Genomic DNA, 13025 nt, shown 5'->3' on the forward strand with positions numbered 1-13025 from the left:
ACTAAGATTCTGTGCCCCCTTCCTCCACGCCCCCATACCACCAAAGCGCTCGATGCTTGGGAGGCTGAAATTGACCCCTGATTCTGAGAAACAGGAGCTAGGATTAAGGGGAAAAGAAAAAAAAAAGCGAGAAAGTAAACGATTGAAATGAGTGCAGTTGGGCCCGAGAAACCAAGGCTGAAGCGAGGGGAAGGCAGATGGACTGCAAATCAAAGGCTAAGGGGCTGTTGTTTATTTGGGCCGTTAGGCTTAAAGAACCTTTGCGGGAAGAACTCTCTGTCCGCGCTCTCCAGGATCCACCCACCTAAACCAAGCCTGGCATCCAGAGGCGGCCCCTCAGCTACCGCACCCACCCAGCCGAGCCCCGCCGCCACGCCTGACCGCTCCCCAGCGCGGTTCCAATCGGACACTGGATCCCGCCAACGGATCTAGAGCGAGTAATAGCGGCGGCGGCTGCTAAGCGACGCATTTCCCACCTAGCCGAGGCCGGAGCAAGAGCCCGGATGCAAGCGTCGCCTACTATTCACGACCGTGGGTGATGCTTTACGTTTAGATTCCGCAGCGGGGTCCCTGGACTCTGTGTTAAAGGCGGGGAGAAGGCCTGGGATGAGGACTGCAAATCCCAGAGTGCAGTTTGCTTGGAGGCCGGGGCGTCCTGGACGCTGAAGTCTGAGAAGTGGAGCTAGGCCGTTCCCGGCGTGCAGTGCGGGAGGCTGAGACTGTACCGGGGTGCGGGGGAACCGCCTCGAGGCGGGAGGCGCGGCGGCCGAGGCGTGTCTGCACTGGTCGCCTGAACAAGGCGGACCATGACTGTGCCTTCGGTGGCGTTTCTCGCCGGACCGCTCTTCCCGAGGTTTCTCTAAGCCATTCCCTGGTGGAACCGCTCTCAGGTGAGGTCGGGCTGTCGGTCAGCGGTGGGGGAGGAGTTGAGGGTAGCGATCCCGGCTGAAAGAAGCTCTTAATGTTGGGGCCGGAGTCTGAAGAGGTGGGAAGACCCCGCCCTCTCCTTGGGCGTTTGCCGGCGACGCTCCGGGTGGTGCCCTCTGTAAGAAGAAAAAGTTTTAGCCTTCTTCTGTATCAGAATCTGTCTGTATAGTGGACTGGGGGCCGCGATCATGGTTTGGGGGCGAGTGAGGAATTGGGGACACCGCATCCTCTGACCCTGGTCGCCTTACCTGTAGCGCTATTACCTTCGCGGATTGAAGGACTTGAAGGTTGAGGAGCTAGTAGGTGTAGAGGGAAGGTTCTAGAGAGGAGAGGTTATAACTTGCCCAGGCCACTGCGGGGGGTGGAGAGAGAAGGGGCCTCAGTACTCACCAGCCCTGTTGCTGTCACTTGCTTGGTGACGGAGAGTGCCTTTCTATGAAAACGATTTCTCAGGTGTTTACAGCTCTTATTTTGCAAGTTTTGCTCATCTGGCTGCTCTCAGCCATGCTGGAGTATGATACAGCACTAGGAAAACTTTCTTAAGAAGATGTAGACTTGAAAACCAAATGACATTTAAAACTCTTTGGAGCAGTGCCTCTCATCTTTATCTTTTTTTTTTTTTTTAAGCACTTTCTTTCATTTCTTCCCTATAATTGATATTGAAGTTTACTTTTGAAAACAATTGATTTCTTTCCAAACCGTTCAGTAGAAATAGCTCAGTAGAAAATAAAAACAGATATACTGATTTTGTGAGATACATTTAAAGACAGTCATCAGATCTGTAGGAATTATAATTTTGTCTAGTCCTTTACTGTAAGATGATATGTCAAACACTGTTCATTAACGTTTGTTTTTTTTTTTTAATTAATTATTTATTTATTTACTTATTTATGGATGTGTTGGGTCTTCGTTTCTGTGCGAGGGCTTTCTCTAGTTGCGGCAAGTGGGGGCCACTCTTCATCGCGGTGCGCGGACCTCTCACTATCGCGGCCTCTCTTGTTGCGGAGCACAGGCTCCAGACGCGCAGGCTCAGTAGTTGTGGCTCACGGGCCTAGTTGCTCCGCGGCACGTGGGATCTTCCCAGACCAGGGCTCGAACCCGTGTCCCCTGTATTGGCAGGCAGATTCTCAACCACTGTGCCACCAGGGAAGCCCCATTAACGTTTTTTTAAACCATGCTGTACATTATGTCCCCAGAAATTATATATCTTTTAAATGAAAGTTTGTACCTGTTGACTGATCTGTTTGTTTCTATGAATTCGGTTTTTTTAGATCCCACATATAAACGAGATCACACAGTATTTGTCCTTCTCTGTATGGCATTTCACTTAGCGTAATGCCCTCATGGTCCTTCCGTGTTGTCATGGTGTTACAAATGGTAAGATTTCTTTTTTGTGGCTGAATAATACTCCATTGTGTGTATATACTACATTTTCTTTATCCTTTCATCCATCGATTTACACTTAGGTTGTTTCTATGGGTTGGCTATTGTAAATAATGCTGAATGAATATCACTTCAGAATAGTGATTTTGTTTTCTTCGGATATATACCCAGAAGTGGAATTGCTGGATAGTATGATAGTTCTGTTTTTAATTTTTTGAGGAACCCCATACTGTTTTCTGTGATGGCTGCATCAATTTACGTTCCCACCAACAGTGCACAAGTGTTTCCTTTTCTCCACATCCTTGCTGCCAATGCTTGTTATCTCTTTTTGATGATGGCCATTCTTAGCAGGTGTAAAGTAATTGATAATCTCATTGTAATTTTGATTTGCATTTCACTGATGATTAGTGATGGTGAGCACCTTTTCATGTACCTGTCGGCCATTACGTGTCTTCTTGGGAAGAAGTTCCTGTGCCCATTTTTTAATCAGATTTTTTTTTTTTAAACTTTAGAATTACATGCCTAGAGTAATTTTATTTTATTTTTTAAAATTTATTTATTTATTTATTTATTTATTTATTTTTGGCTGTGTTGGGTCTTCGTTTCTGTGCGAGGGCTTTCTCTAGTTGCGGCAAGTGGGGGCCACTCTTCATCGCGGTGCGCGGGCCTCTCACTATCGTGGCCTCTCTTGTTGCTGGGCACAGGCTCCAGACGCGCAGGCTCAGTAGTTGTGGCTCACGGGCCTAGTTGCTCCGCGGCATGTGGGATCTTCCCAGACCAGGGCTCGAACCCATGTCCCCTGCATTAGCAGACAGATTCTCAACCACTGCGCCACCAGGGAAGCCCAATCAGATTTTTTTTTTTTTTTTTTTTTTTTTTTTTGCTATTCAGTTGTAAGAGTTCTTTATATATTTTGGATATTAACCTATTTCATATATATATTTTTGCAAATATTGCCCCTCATTCCATAGGTTGCCTTTTCATTTTGTTGGTTTCCTTTTTTGTGCAGAAGCTTTTTAGTTTGACATAGGCCCACTTATTTATTTTTGTTTTTGTTGCCTTTACTTTTGGTTTCAAATCCAAAAAATCATTGCCAAGACCAGTGTCAGGGAGCTTACCCCCTTGTTTTCTACCAGGAGGTTTATGGTTTTAGGTCTTACGTTCAATTCTTTAATCCACTTTGAGTTGATTTTTGTGAGTGGTATAAAATAGGGGTTCAGTTTATTCTTTTGCATGTGGTTCTCCAGTTTTCCCAACACTATTTATTAAAGAGATTATTCTTTCCCCATTGTATATTCTTGGTTCCTTTGTTTATTTCTCGCCTCTCTATTCTGTTCTATTGATCTGCGTGTTTGTTTTTATGCTAGCTGCAAACTATTTTGATTACTATAGCTTTTTCGTTATTTAATCTTCATAACAATCCAATGAAATAGCTGCTTAATTTGTCCTCATTTTCCAACTAAGTTAAGAAAGCAGAGTTTGGAAAGGTTAAATACTCTGCTCAAACTTAAATAGTATGATGGAACGTGAATCTTTCTGGCTAAAGGATATGTTCATAACTGCTATATTGCCTTCTCAGGCATGCTGGGAACCAGTACTTGTAAAGTGCTTATTCTTCAGTCTTACAATCTATATTAAATATCATCATATTCTAATTATGTAACTTTGATTACTCAAGAATTTGAATTAGATATTCTTCATGTTCAGTGTTTGTTTGTTTGTTTGTTTTTTGACTACACTGCACGGCTTGTGGGATCTTAGTTCCCCCACCAGGGATCGAACCCACGCCCTCGGCTCTGAGCATGTGAAGTCCTAATCACTGGACCACCAGGGAATTCCCACATTCAGTGTTTTTAATTCATAATTTAGCAGGGGAAGGCAGAGATGAAAGCTAATGTTTCTGGAGCACATATTATGTCATTTACTATGCTTAAAATTGCATATTTATTTTTGTAGTAGTAATCTGTTATTTTTATTGCAACACCTTATTTTTCTCCTTGTTTTTTCACTCATTACAACTGTTATTTTCTCTTTATTTATTTATTAGTTTCGTTTTGTCTGTGTTGGTCTGTTCTACCCTTACTTCCTTCACCTTCTTATTCACATTTATATTCTCAGGAACTGAAGGTACCTGGCGTAATGGCAAGTTTTATTCTCATTTTTCTGAAGTGAAAACAGGTTCTGAGAACCTAAGCAATTTCATAATAATTAATGAAGCTAAGGTTGTAAGCCAGGTCTCAATTACAGTCCCGACTAAGTGCAAAATCTTGCTTAAATTTTATTACTTTACTCATTCTAACAATATTTTTGGGCTTATACACTGTGCTAGACACCAGGGATGCAGTAGGAAACAAGTTAGCTAGGGTCTAGGCTGTAATGCACTAAAATATATTTGTACCTAACTGTGAACCAAGAAATTTTTTTTTTAAAGATTTATTTATTGATTGATTGATTGCTGTGTTGGGTCTTCGTTTCTGTGCGAGGGCTTTCTCTAGTTGCGGCAAGTGGGGGCCACTCTTCATCGCGGTGCGCGGGCCTCTCACCGTCGTGGCCTCTCTTGTTGCGGAGCACAGGCTCCAGATGCGCAGGCTCAGCAGTTGTGGCTCACGGGTCTACTTACTCCGCGGCATGTGGGATCTTCGCAGACCAGGGCGCGAACCCGCGTCCCCTGCACTAGCAGGCAGACTCTCAACCACTGCGCCACCAGGGAAGCCCTGAACCAAGAAATTTAACTCAAGTTCTAGTTCAGTTGCTCACTATATATAATTTTGAGGAAAATTACTAAAACCCACTATTATTTTTCGTGAAGTTTTCTGAATCATCCAGTTTTCACCAAGGGAAATTATCTGACAATTTTATAAATGGCTTTACTACAGGAACGCTTGCCTGAATCTGCCTTTCATCTCTGTTGTTTTATGAGCAGTTTTATCTGACCAAAATCACTTCACAAGAAAGACTTGCCTTTTAAAAGTCTACAAACAATAAATGCTGGAGAGGGTGTGGAGAAAAGGGAACCCTCTTACACTGTTGGTGGGAATGTAAATCGGTACAGCCACTATGGAGAACAGTGTGGAGGTTCCTTAAAAAACTAAAAATAGAACTACCATCCGACCCAGCAATCCCACTACTGGGCATATACCCGGAGAAAAGCATAATTCAAAAAGAGTCATGTACCAAAATGTTCATTGCAGCTCTATTTACAATAGCCAGGACATGGAAGCAACTTAAGTGTCCATCAACAGATGAATGGATAAAGAAGATGTGGCACATATATACAATGGAATATTACTCAGCCATAAAAAGGAATGATATTGAGTTATTTGTAGTGAGGTGGATGGACCTAGAGTCTGTCATACAGAGTGAAGTAAGTCAGAAAGAGAAAAACACACCGTATGCTAACACATATATATGGAATCTTAAAAAAAAAAAAAAAAAGAAGGTTCTGAAGAACCTAGGGACAGGACAGGAATAAAGACACAGACATAGAGGATGGACTTGAGGACACGGGGAGGGGGAAGGGTAAGCTGGGATGAAGTGAGAGAGTGGCATGGACATATATACACTACCAAATGTAAAATAGATAGCTAGTGGGAAGCAGCCGCATAGCACAGGGAAATCAGCTCGGTGCTTTGTGACCACCTAGAGGGGTGGGATAGGGAGGGTGGGAGGGAGGTGCAAGAGGAGGGGATATGGGGATATATGTATACGAGTAGCTGATTCACTTTGTGATACAGCAGAAACTAATACACCATTGTAAAGCAGTAATACTACAGTAAAGATGTTAAAAAAAAAAGACTTGCCTTTTATAATTGCTACCTCTGTTCTATGTACCAATCAACCTATATTCCAAATGTTAATCTCCATTCTTTTTATGCTGTCTTATCAAGAAAATGAATGGTAACTTACTTTTCCAGCTTCTAAAATAAAGCATGGCCGTGAGAAATTTAGTCTCCACTGTGTACAGAAAATGTTTTGTTTTGCCTTGTTCTCGTGGAGAGGAATCAGTGTGCAGCAAGCAGACACTTGTCTTCTCCCAACATGAGGAGACTGGAAAGATTAGTAGGAGTCAGTGTGAATACAGATTTCGCAAACTATGCAAGCCAAAGTTTTACTTATTGAAAAAGATATAATCATGAAATTATTGAGCTGAGAAGACTATCCTTTCCAGACTAAATATTCCCAGATTTCATATAAAATTTTTCTATAGGCTTGTTTTTTCCATAATTGTACTGTGGGAGTATTAGGAAAAGTGAGCATTCAGTACAATTTTGTTGAAGGAATTATATTGTTTTGTATGCCTGTAATGTGCTCATGAGTGGTCTTCAATTGCATTTGGATTCTTTGCACATATGTGGTGACATCCCATTTTGGTAAGCAAACATAAATCAGTCATTCCATCTGCTCAAACTATGTGCATCTGGGTGAATATGCTTCTGTGCCTAGAAAAAGAACTGGAAGTTCCCTCTCTTAGTCTGTTTTTCTGCTCTAACACGATACCCTAGATTAGGTGGTTTATAAACAATAGGAATTTATTTCTCACAGTTCTGAAGACTGGGAAGTCTCAGATCAAGGCATCAGGAGATTCAGTGTCTAGTGAGGAGCTGGTTTGTAGTGGGCATCTTTTCACTGTGTCATCACATGGCAGAGGGGGCAAGGGATCTCTCTCAGATCTCTTATATACGGGCATTAATCCCATTCATGAGGGCTCCACCCTCATGACCTGATCACCTCCCCAAGGCCCCCTACCTCCAAATGACATTACATTAGGCATTAGGATTTAACATGAATTTTGGGAGGACACAAACATACAGTCTATAGCATTCTCACAACTAACATTTAACAGCGATGTGTTACATTGTTACAATAATGGCCCCCAGTGAATTATGCTGCCCTCTATCTGTGTCCTTATGTAACCCTCTCCCTTTCCCCTAACCTCTTCCCTTGCAGGTGGTTTTTTTTGGACAAAACCTAAGATGACTCCACAACTAAGCTCATGACATGCATGAAACGTAGCGCTCTCTCTCCCTTTCTCTCATAATATGCTTTCGTGGAGAATCTTCAAAAGTAGTATTGTCTTGACTCTTTATAACCTCTCCCACATTGCTTCTGGCTTTACCTTGCTTGACTGATAGTAAAAAATACGCGGTAAGCAGAGACTTGAAAAGTGCTTGTCCGTTGGGATTTGCCCTCCGGCTCTCCTGACGACACCATTTAAAGAAGTTTAGGCTACCTATTGAAGGATATGACCACAAGTAGCAGAGGCTAGCTTTCCAAGCTGAGACCCCCCCCCACCCTTTAGATATCCAGCTTTAATCAAACCAGATAACTAAGCATATATCAAATATATATCAAATAAAGACATTTATATGAAAGGATGGACTTAGAGGATTTTGGAACTGGTGAATCCAAAATCCGTAGGGTAGGCTGGCAGGCTAGAAACTCTTCAGCAGGATCTGATAATGCAGTCATGAGGTAGAGTTTCTTCTCAGGGAAACTTCAATTTTGCTTTTAAGGTGATTCAACTGATTTGATGAGTTCCATCCACATTATGGAATATAATCTTCTTTACTTAAAATCATCAGACTATAGGTGTTAACCACATCTACAAAATACCTTCAGCACAACACCTAGATTAGTGTTTGAATACTACTATAGCCTAGGCAAGCTGACACATAAAACTAACCATAATGGTGGTAGTCATGAACAATAAGCATTTTGCGATGCCATCCACTCAGTGAAGATTAGCACCCCATTGATAAATCCACTTGGTGCTGCTTAAACACCTCACCCATACCAAGTTTATAAAGGGTCAAGAAAATAGAATTTTAAAATATTACCCCAGGGAGCTTAATAATGAGAGAAAGGGAGAGAGCTAGTTTTAGTGCATGCTCATGAGCTCAATTGTGAACTCATCTGAAGTTCTGCCCCAAAAAGCCACTTGTGAGAGTAGAGCTTGGAAGTAGGGGTGGTGATTGCAAAGGGACCCAGCAAAGAAGAGCTGGATACCACCGGTTTCCAAGGTGGAAGTAGACATAAAGGGAATTTCAGGTGACAGTCCCTAGTGATGTGGGGTTTGTCCCCAAAGAACCCTCAAACACCTGTAAGAGATTTATCTTGAATATACTGGTCAAGTAAGCTCTTTTGCTTTCCTTCCTTTCTTCTCTCTCCATTCTGCTCTAACACTATAGTGCTCAAAAATTATGTTTAACAAGAATGTAGGTAAAGAAAGAGAAGAATAAACCATATCCTCATTCCATAACAACACGCTTCTCCTACGCAGTGATTCCAAGCCTAGAGCAGAGGACAATCCCCAAAAGTTAAATCGAGTTCAGGGTCTTGATTATTATGTTGGAGTTGAGCATTTCAATTACTGAATGAATTTGCTTTGCAACTTAAAGTGACTGCATAACTTTTTATTACCTAATTGTATTTAGAAATCATGAGATCAGTCCCAGTATCTTTAAGTAACATTTTATAACCTTGTGTTCTTTAAGCCTTTAAATTCAATCTACAGATCTTACTCTGTTTATAAAGTAACATGTCCCTTTTTAACGTATAACAAATAAATAATAATTGAAAGGACTGAATACCCTTAAGCAGCTACATTTAAAACTTAGTTAAGTTGCCTGAATTTAAAACTGCATTTATAGTTTTAGTATATTCATTTTATTCCAGGAGTTCAGATGCCTAACTTAACAAGCAAAACTTTCTCAAACAACTTTTATAAAGCTACTAAACTAAACTTAAAACTGTAGCAACTCCCAAGGTCTTATAAAAATTTCAATATTTATTTGTAAACTTGTCTAAATTCTTAATATTTTTCAACTAAAAGTCTTAAATCCAAAAATTGCATGGTCAATAATTTAATATTATGTATGTTATATATATTATTATATAACATTGTATTTCAAATTACAGTTTTGAAGCTAATATATCAGAATCTCAAGTGTATGTTAATTACTTTTTTTTTTTTCCTTTTATTTCTTTTTCTTCTCTGATTGCTGTGGCTAGGACTTCCAAAACTATGTTGAATAACAGTGGTGAGAGTGGACATCCTTGTCTTGTTCCTGATCTTAAAGGAAATGCTTTCAGTTTTTCACCATTGAGAATGATGTTTGCTGTGGGTTTGTCATATATGGCCTGTATTATGTTGAAGTAGATTCCCTCTATGCCCACTTTCTGGAGAGTTTTTATCATAAATGGGTGTTGAATTTTGTCAAAAGCTTTTTCTGCATCTATTGAGATGATCATATGGTTTTTCTTCTTCAATTTGTTAATATGGTATATCACATTGATTGATTTGCGTATATTGAAGAATCCTTGCATCTCTGGGATAAATCCCACTTGATCATGGTGTATGATCCTTTTAATGTGTTGTTGGATTCTGTTTGCTAGTATTTTGTTGAGGATTTTTGCATCTATATTCATCAGTGATATTGGTCTATAATATTCTTTTTTTGTAGTATCTTTGTCTGGTTTTGGTATCAGGGTAATGGTGGCCTCATAGAATGAGTTTGGGAGTTTTCCTTCCTCTGCAATTTTTGGAAGATTTTGAGAAGGATGGGTGTTAGCTCTTCTCTAAATGTTTGATAGAATTCACCTGTGAAGCCATCTGGTCCTGGACTTTTGTTTGTTAGAAGATTTTTGATCACAGTTTCAATTTCATTACTTGTGATTGGTCTGTTCATATTTTCTGTGTCTTCCTGGTTCAGTCTTGGAAGGTTATACCTTTCTAAGAACTTGTCCATTTCTTCCAGGTTGTCCATTTTATTGGCATAGAGTTGCTTGTAGTAGTCTCTTAGGATGCTTTGTATTTCTGTGGTGTCTGTTGTAACTTCTCCTTTTTCATTTCTAATTTTATTGATTTGAGTCCTCTCTCTTTTTCTTGATGAGTCTGGCTAATGGTTTATCAATTTTGTTTATCTTCTCAAAGAACCAGCTTTTAGTTTTATTCATCTTTGCTATTGTTTTCTTTGTGTCTATTTCATTGATTTCTGCTCTGATCTTTATGATTTCTTTCCTTTTACTAACTTTGGGTTTTGTTTGTTCTTCTTTCTCTAGTTCCTTTAGGTGTAAGGTTAGATTGTTTATTTGAGATTTTTCTTGTTCCTTGAGGTAGGCTTGTATAGCTATAAACTTCCCTCTTAGAACTGCTTTTGCTGTATTCCATAGGTTTTGGAAACATCGTGTTTTCATTGTCATTTGTCTCTAGGTATTTTTTGATTTCCTCTTTGATTTCTTCAGTGATCTCTTGGTTATTTAGTAACGTATTGTTTAGCCTCCATGTGTTTGTGTTTTCTACGTTTTTTTCCCTGTAATTCATTTCTAATCTCATAGAGTTGTGGTCAGAAAAGATGCTTGGTATGATTTCAATTTTCTTAAATTTACTGTGGCTTGATTTGTGACCCAAGATGTGAGGTATCCTGGAGAATGTTCCATGTGCACTTGAGAAGAAAGTATAATCTGCTGTTTTTGGATGGAATGTCCTATAAATATCAACTAAATCTATCTGGTCTATTGTGTCATTTAAAGCTTGTGTTTCCTTATTAATTTTTTTTGGATGATCTGTCCATTGGTGTAAGTGAGGTGTTAAAGTCCCCCACTATTATTGTGTTACTGTCAATTTCTTCTTTCATAGCTGTTAGCAGTTGCCTTACGTATTGAGGTGCTCCTATGTGTTGGGTGCATATATATTTCTAATTGTTGTATCTTCTTCTTGGATTGATCCCTTGATCATTACGTAGTGTCCTTCCTTGTCTCTTGTAACATTCTTTATTTTAAAGTCTATTTTATCTGATACGAGTATTGCTACTCCAGCTTTCATTTTCATTTGCATGGAATATCTTTTTCCATCCCCTCACTTTCAGTCTGTATGTGTCCCTAGGTCTGAGGTGGGTCTCTTGTAGACAACGTGTATATGGGTCTTGTTTTTGTATCCATTCAGCAAGGCTGTGTCTTTTGGTTGGAGCATTTAATCCATTCACGTTTAAGGTAGTTATCGATATGTATGTTCCTATTACCATTTTCTTAATTTTGGGGGTTTGTTTTTGTAGGTCCTTTTCTTCTCTTGTGTTTCCCACTTAGAGAAGTTCCTTTAGCATTTGTTGTAGAGCTGGTTTGGTGGTGCTGAATTCTCTTAGCTTTTGGTTGTCTGTAAAGCTTTTGATTTGCCCGTCTGAATGAGATCCTTGCAGGGTAGAGTAATCTTGGTTGTAGGTACTTCCCTTTCATCACTTGAAGTATATCATGCCACTCCCTTCTGGCTTGTCGAGTTTCTGCTGAGAAATCAGCTGTTAACCTTATGGGAGTTCCCTTGTATGTTATTTGTCGTTTTTCCCTTGCTGCTTTCAATAATTTTTCTTTGTCTTTAATTTTTTCCAATTTGATTACTGTGTGTTTCGGCATGTTTCTCCTTGAGTTTATCCTGTATGGGACTCTCTGCGCTTCCTGGACTTGGGTGGCTCTTTCCTTTCCCATGTTAGGGAAGTTTTCTATTATAATCTCTTCAAATATTTTCTCTTGTCCTTTCTCTCTCTCTTCTCCTTCTGGGACCCCTATAATGCGAATGTTGTTGCGTTTAATGTTCTCCCAGAGGTCTATTAGGCTGTCTTCATTTCTTTTCATTCCTTTTTCTTTTTTCTGTTCTGCAGCAGTGAATTCCACCATTCTGTTTTCCAGGTCACTTATCTGTTCTTCTGCCTCAGTTATTCTGCTATTGATTCCTTCTAGTGTATTTTTCATTTCATTTATTGTATTGTTCATCTGTTTGTTTGTTCTTTAATTCTTCTAGATCTTGGTGAAACATTTCTTGCATCTTCTCAATCTTTGCTTCCATTCTTTTTCCGAGGTCCTGGATCCTCTTCACTATCATTATTCTGAATTCTTTTTCTGGAAGATTGCCTATCTCTATTTCATTCAGTTGTTTTTCTGGGGTTTTATCTTGTTCCTTCATCTGGTACATAGCCCTCAGCCTTTTCATCTTGGCTGTCTTTCTGTGAATGTGGTTTTTCTTCCACAGGCTGCAGGATTGTAGTTCTTCTCGCTTCTGCTGTCTGCTGTAAATACTCTTAAGCATTATGAGTACTTTAAAAATCAAATACATCTTATTCCCAAATATAATTTCAGAGTATTAAAACCATAGTTTTAATTTACTTTTTTTTTCTTCTATTAATTTTAAAGTTTCTTTTTGTGAGAACATTTAATCAAACAGCAGTTTGTCACCCCAACCTGAGAGGTTTCTGAACCCATACACAAGACCTGATTTTCACTCCCCGATGGTGGATATCCTGACTTGTTTTGTTTTTCTGAATTACAATTACACACACACAGTTTAAAGGGAAAATAGTTCTTTATGCTGTGTTTAAACACATCAGGTGTTCTGTCAGTTATATCTTCTTGGGACTGTCATTCAGGAATGTGCTGACCTATCTAATTGTTGCCTGGGTAGTAGACCTGGTTGCATGGCAATAGTTCTGTGTTGCATCCCTTATCTCCTGATTTTCCTATCTTTACGTTTCTTAGTATACTTCCTTATGTTATTGGGGTATCTCTTCTATTAGTTTCCTGAGAAGAAAAACATTAGAGGTACATTTTTGAGACCTTGAATGTTTTAAAGTATTTTTAATCTACTTGGCAAACTTGGGTTTATTAATATAGAATTTTATGGTGGAAATTATTATCCATCAGAAATTTGAATCATTATTCCCTTTTTGTTT

General features: G+C 39.6%; 2 protein-coding genes across 7 annotated transcripts in view; one reads left to right on the forward strand and one right to left on the reverse strand.

Moving 5' to 3' along the window:
• The window catches only part of CEP290 (centrosomal protein 290), a 94632-nt gene extending 93983 nt beyond the window's left edge, over window positions 1-649 (reverse strand). For 4 of the 6 annotated variants that reach the window (XM_068561774.1, XM_068561773.1, XM_068561772.1 and 1 more), the window contains exon 1: window positions 305-469. The gene's annotated coding sequence lies outside the window, so the exon portion shown is untranslated. The other 2 variants (XM_068561771.1, XM_068561770.1) reach the window with 2 other exon arrangements.
• The window catches only part of TMTC3 (transmembrane O-mannosyltransferase targeting cadherins 3), a 62025-nt gene continuing 49641 nt past the window's right edge, over window positions 642-13025 (forward strand). The window contains exon 1 of the mRNA XM_068561775.1: window positions 642-890. The gene's annotated coding sequence lies outside the window, so the exon portion shown is untranslated. The remainder of the gene's footprint in view (window positions 891-13025) is intronic.

Source organism: Eschrichtius robustus, chromosome 13, assembly GCF_028021215.1.
Source record: "Eschrichtius robustus isolate mEscRob2 chromosome 13, mEscRob2.pri, whole genome shotgun sequence".
In the NCBI taxonomy this organism is placed as follows: domain Eukaryota; kingdom Metazoa; phylum Chordata; class Mammalia; order Artiodactyla; family Eschrichtiidae; genus Eschrichtius; species Eschrichtius robustus.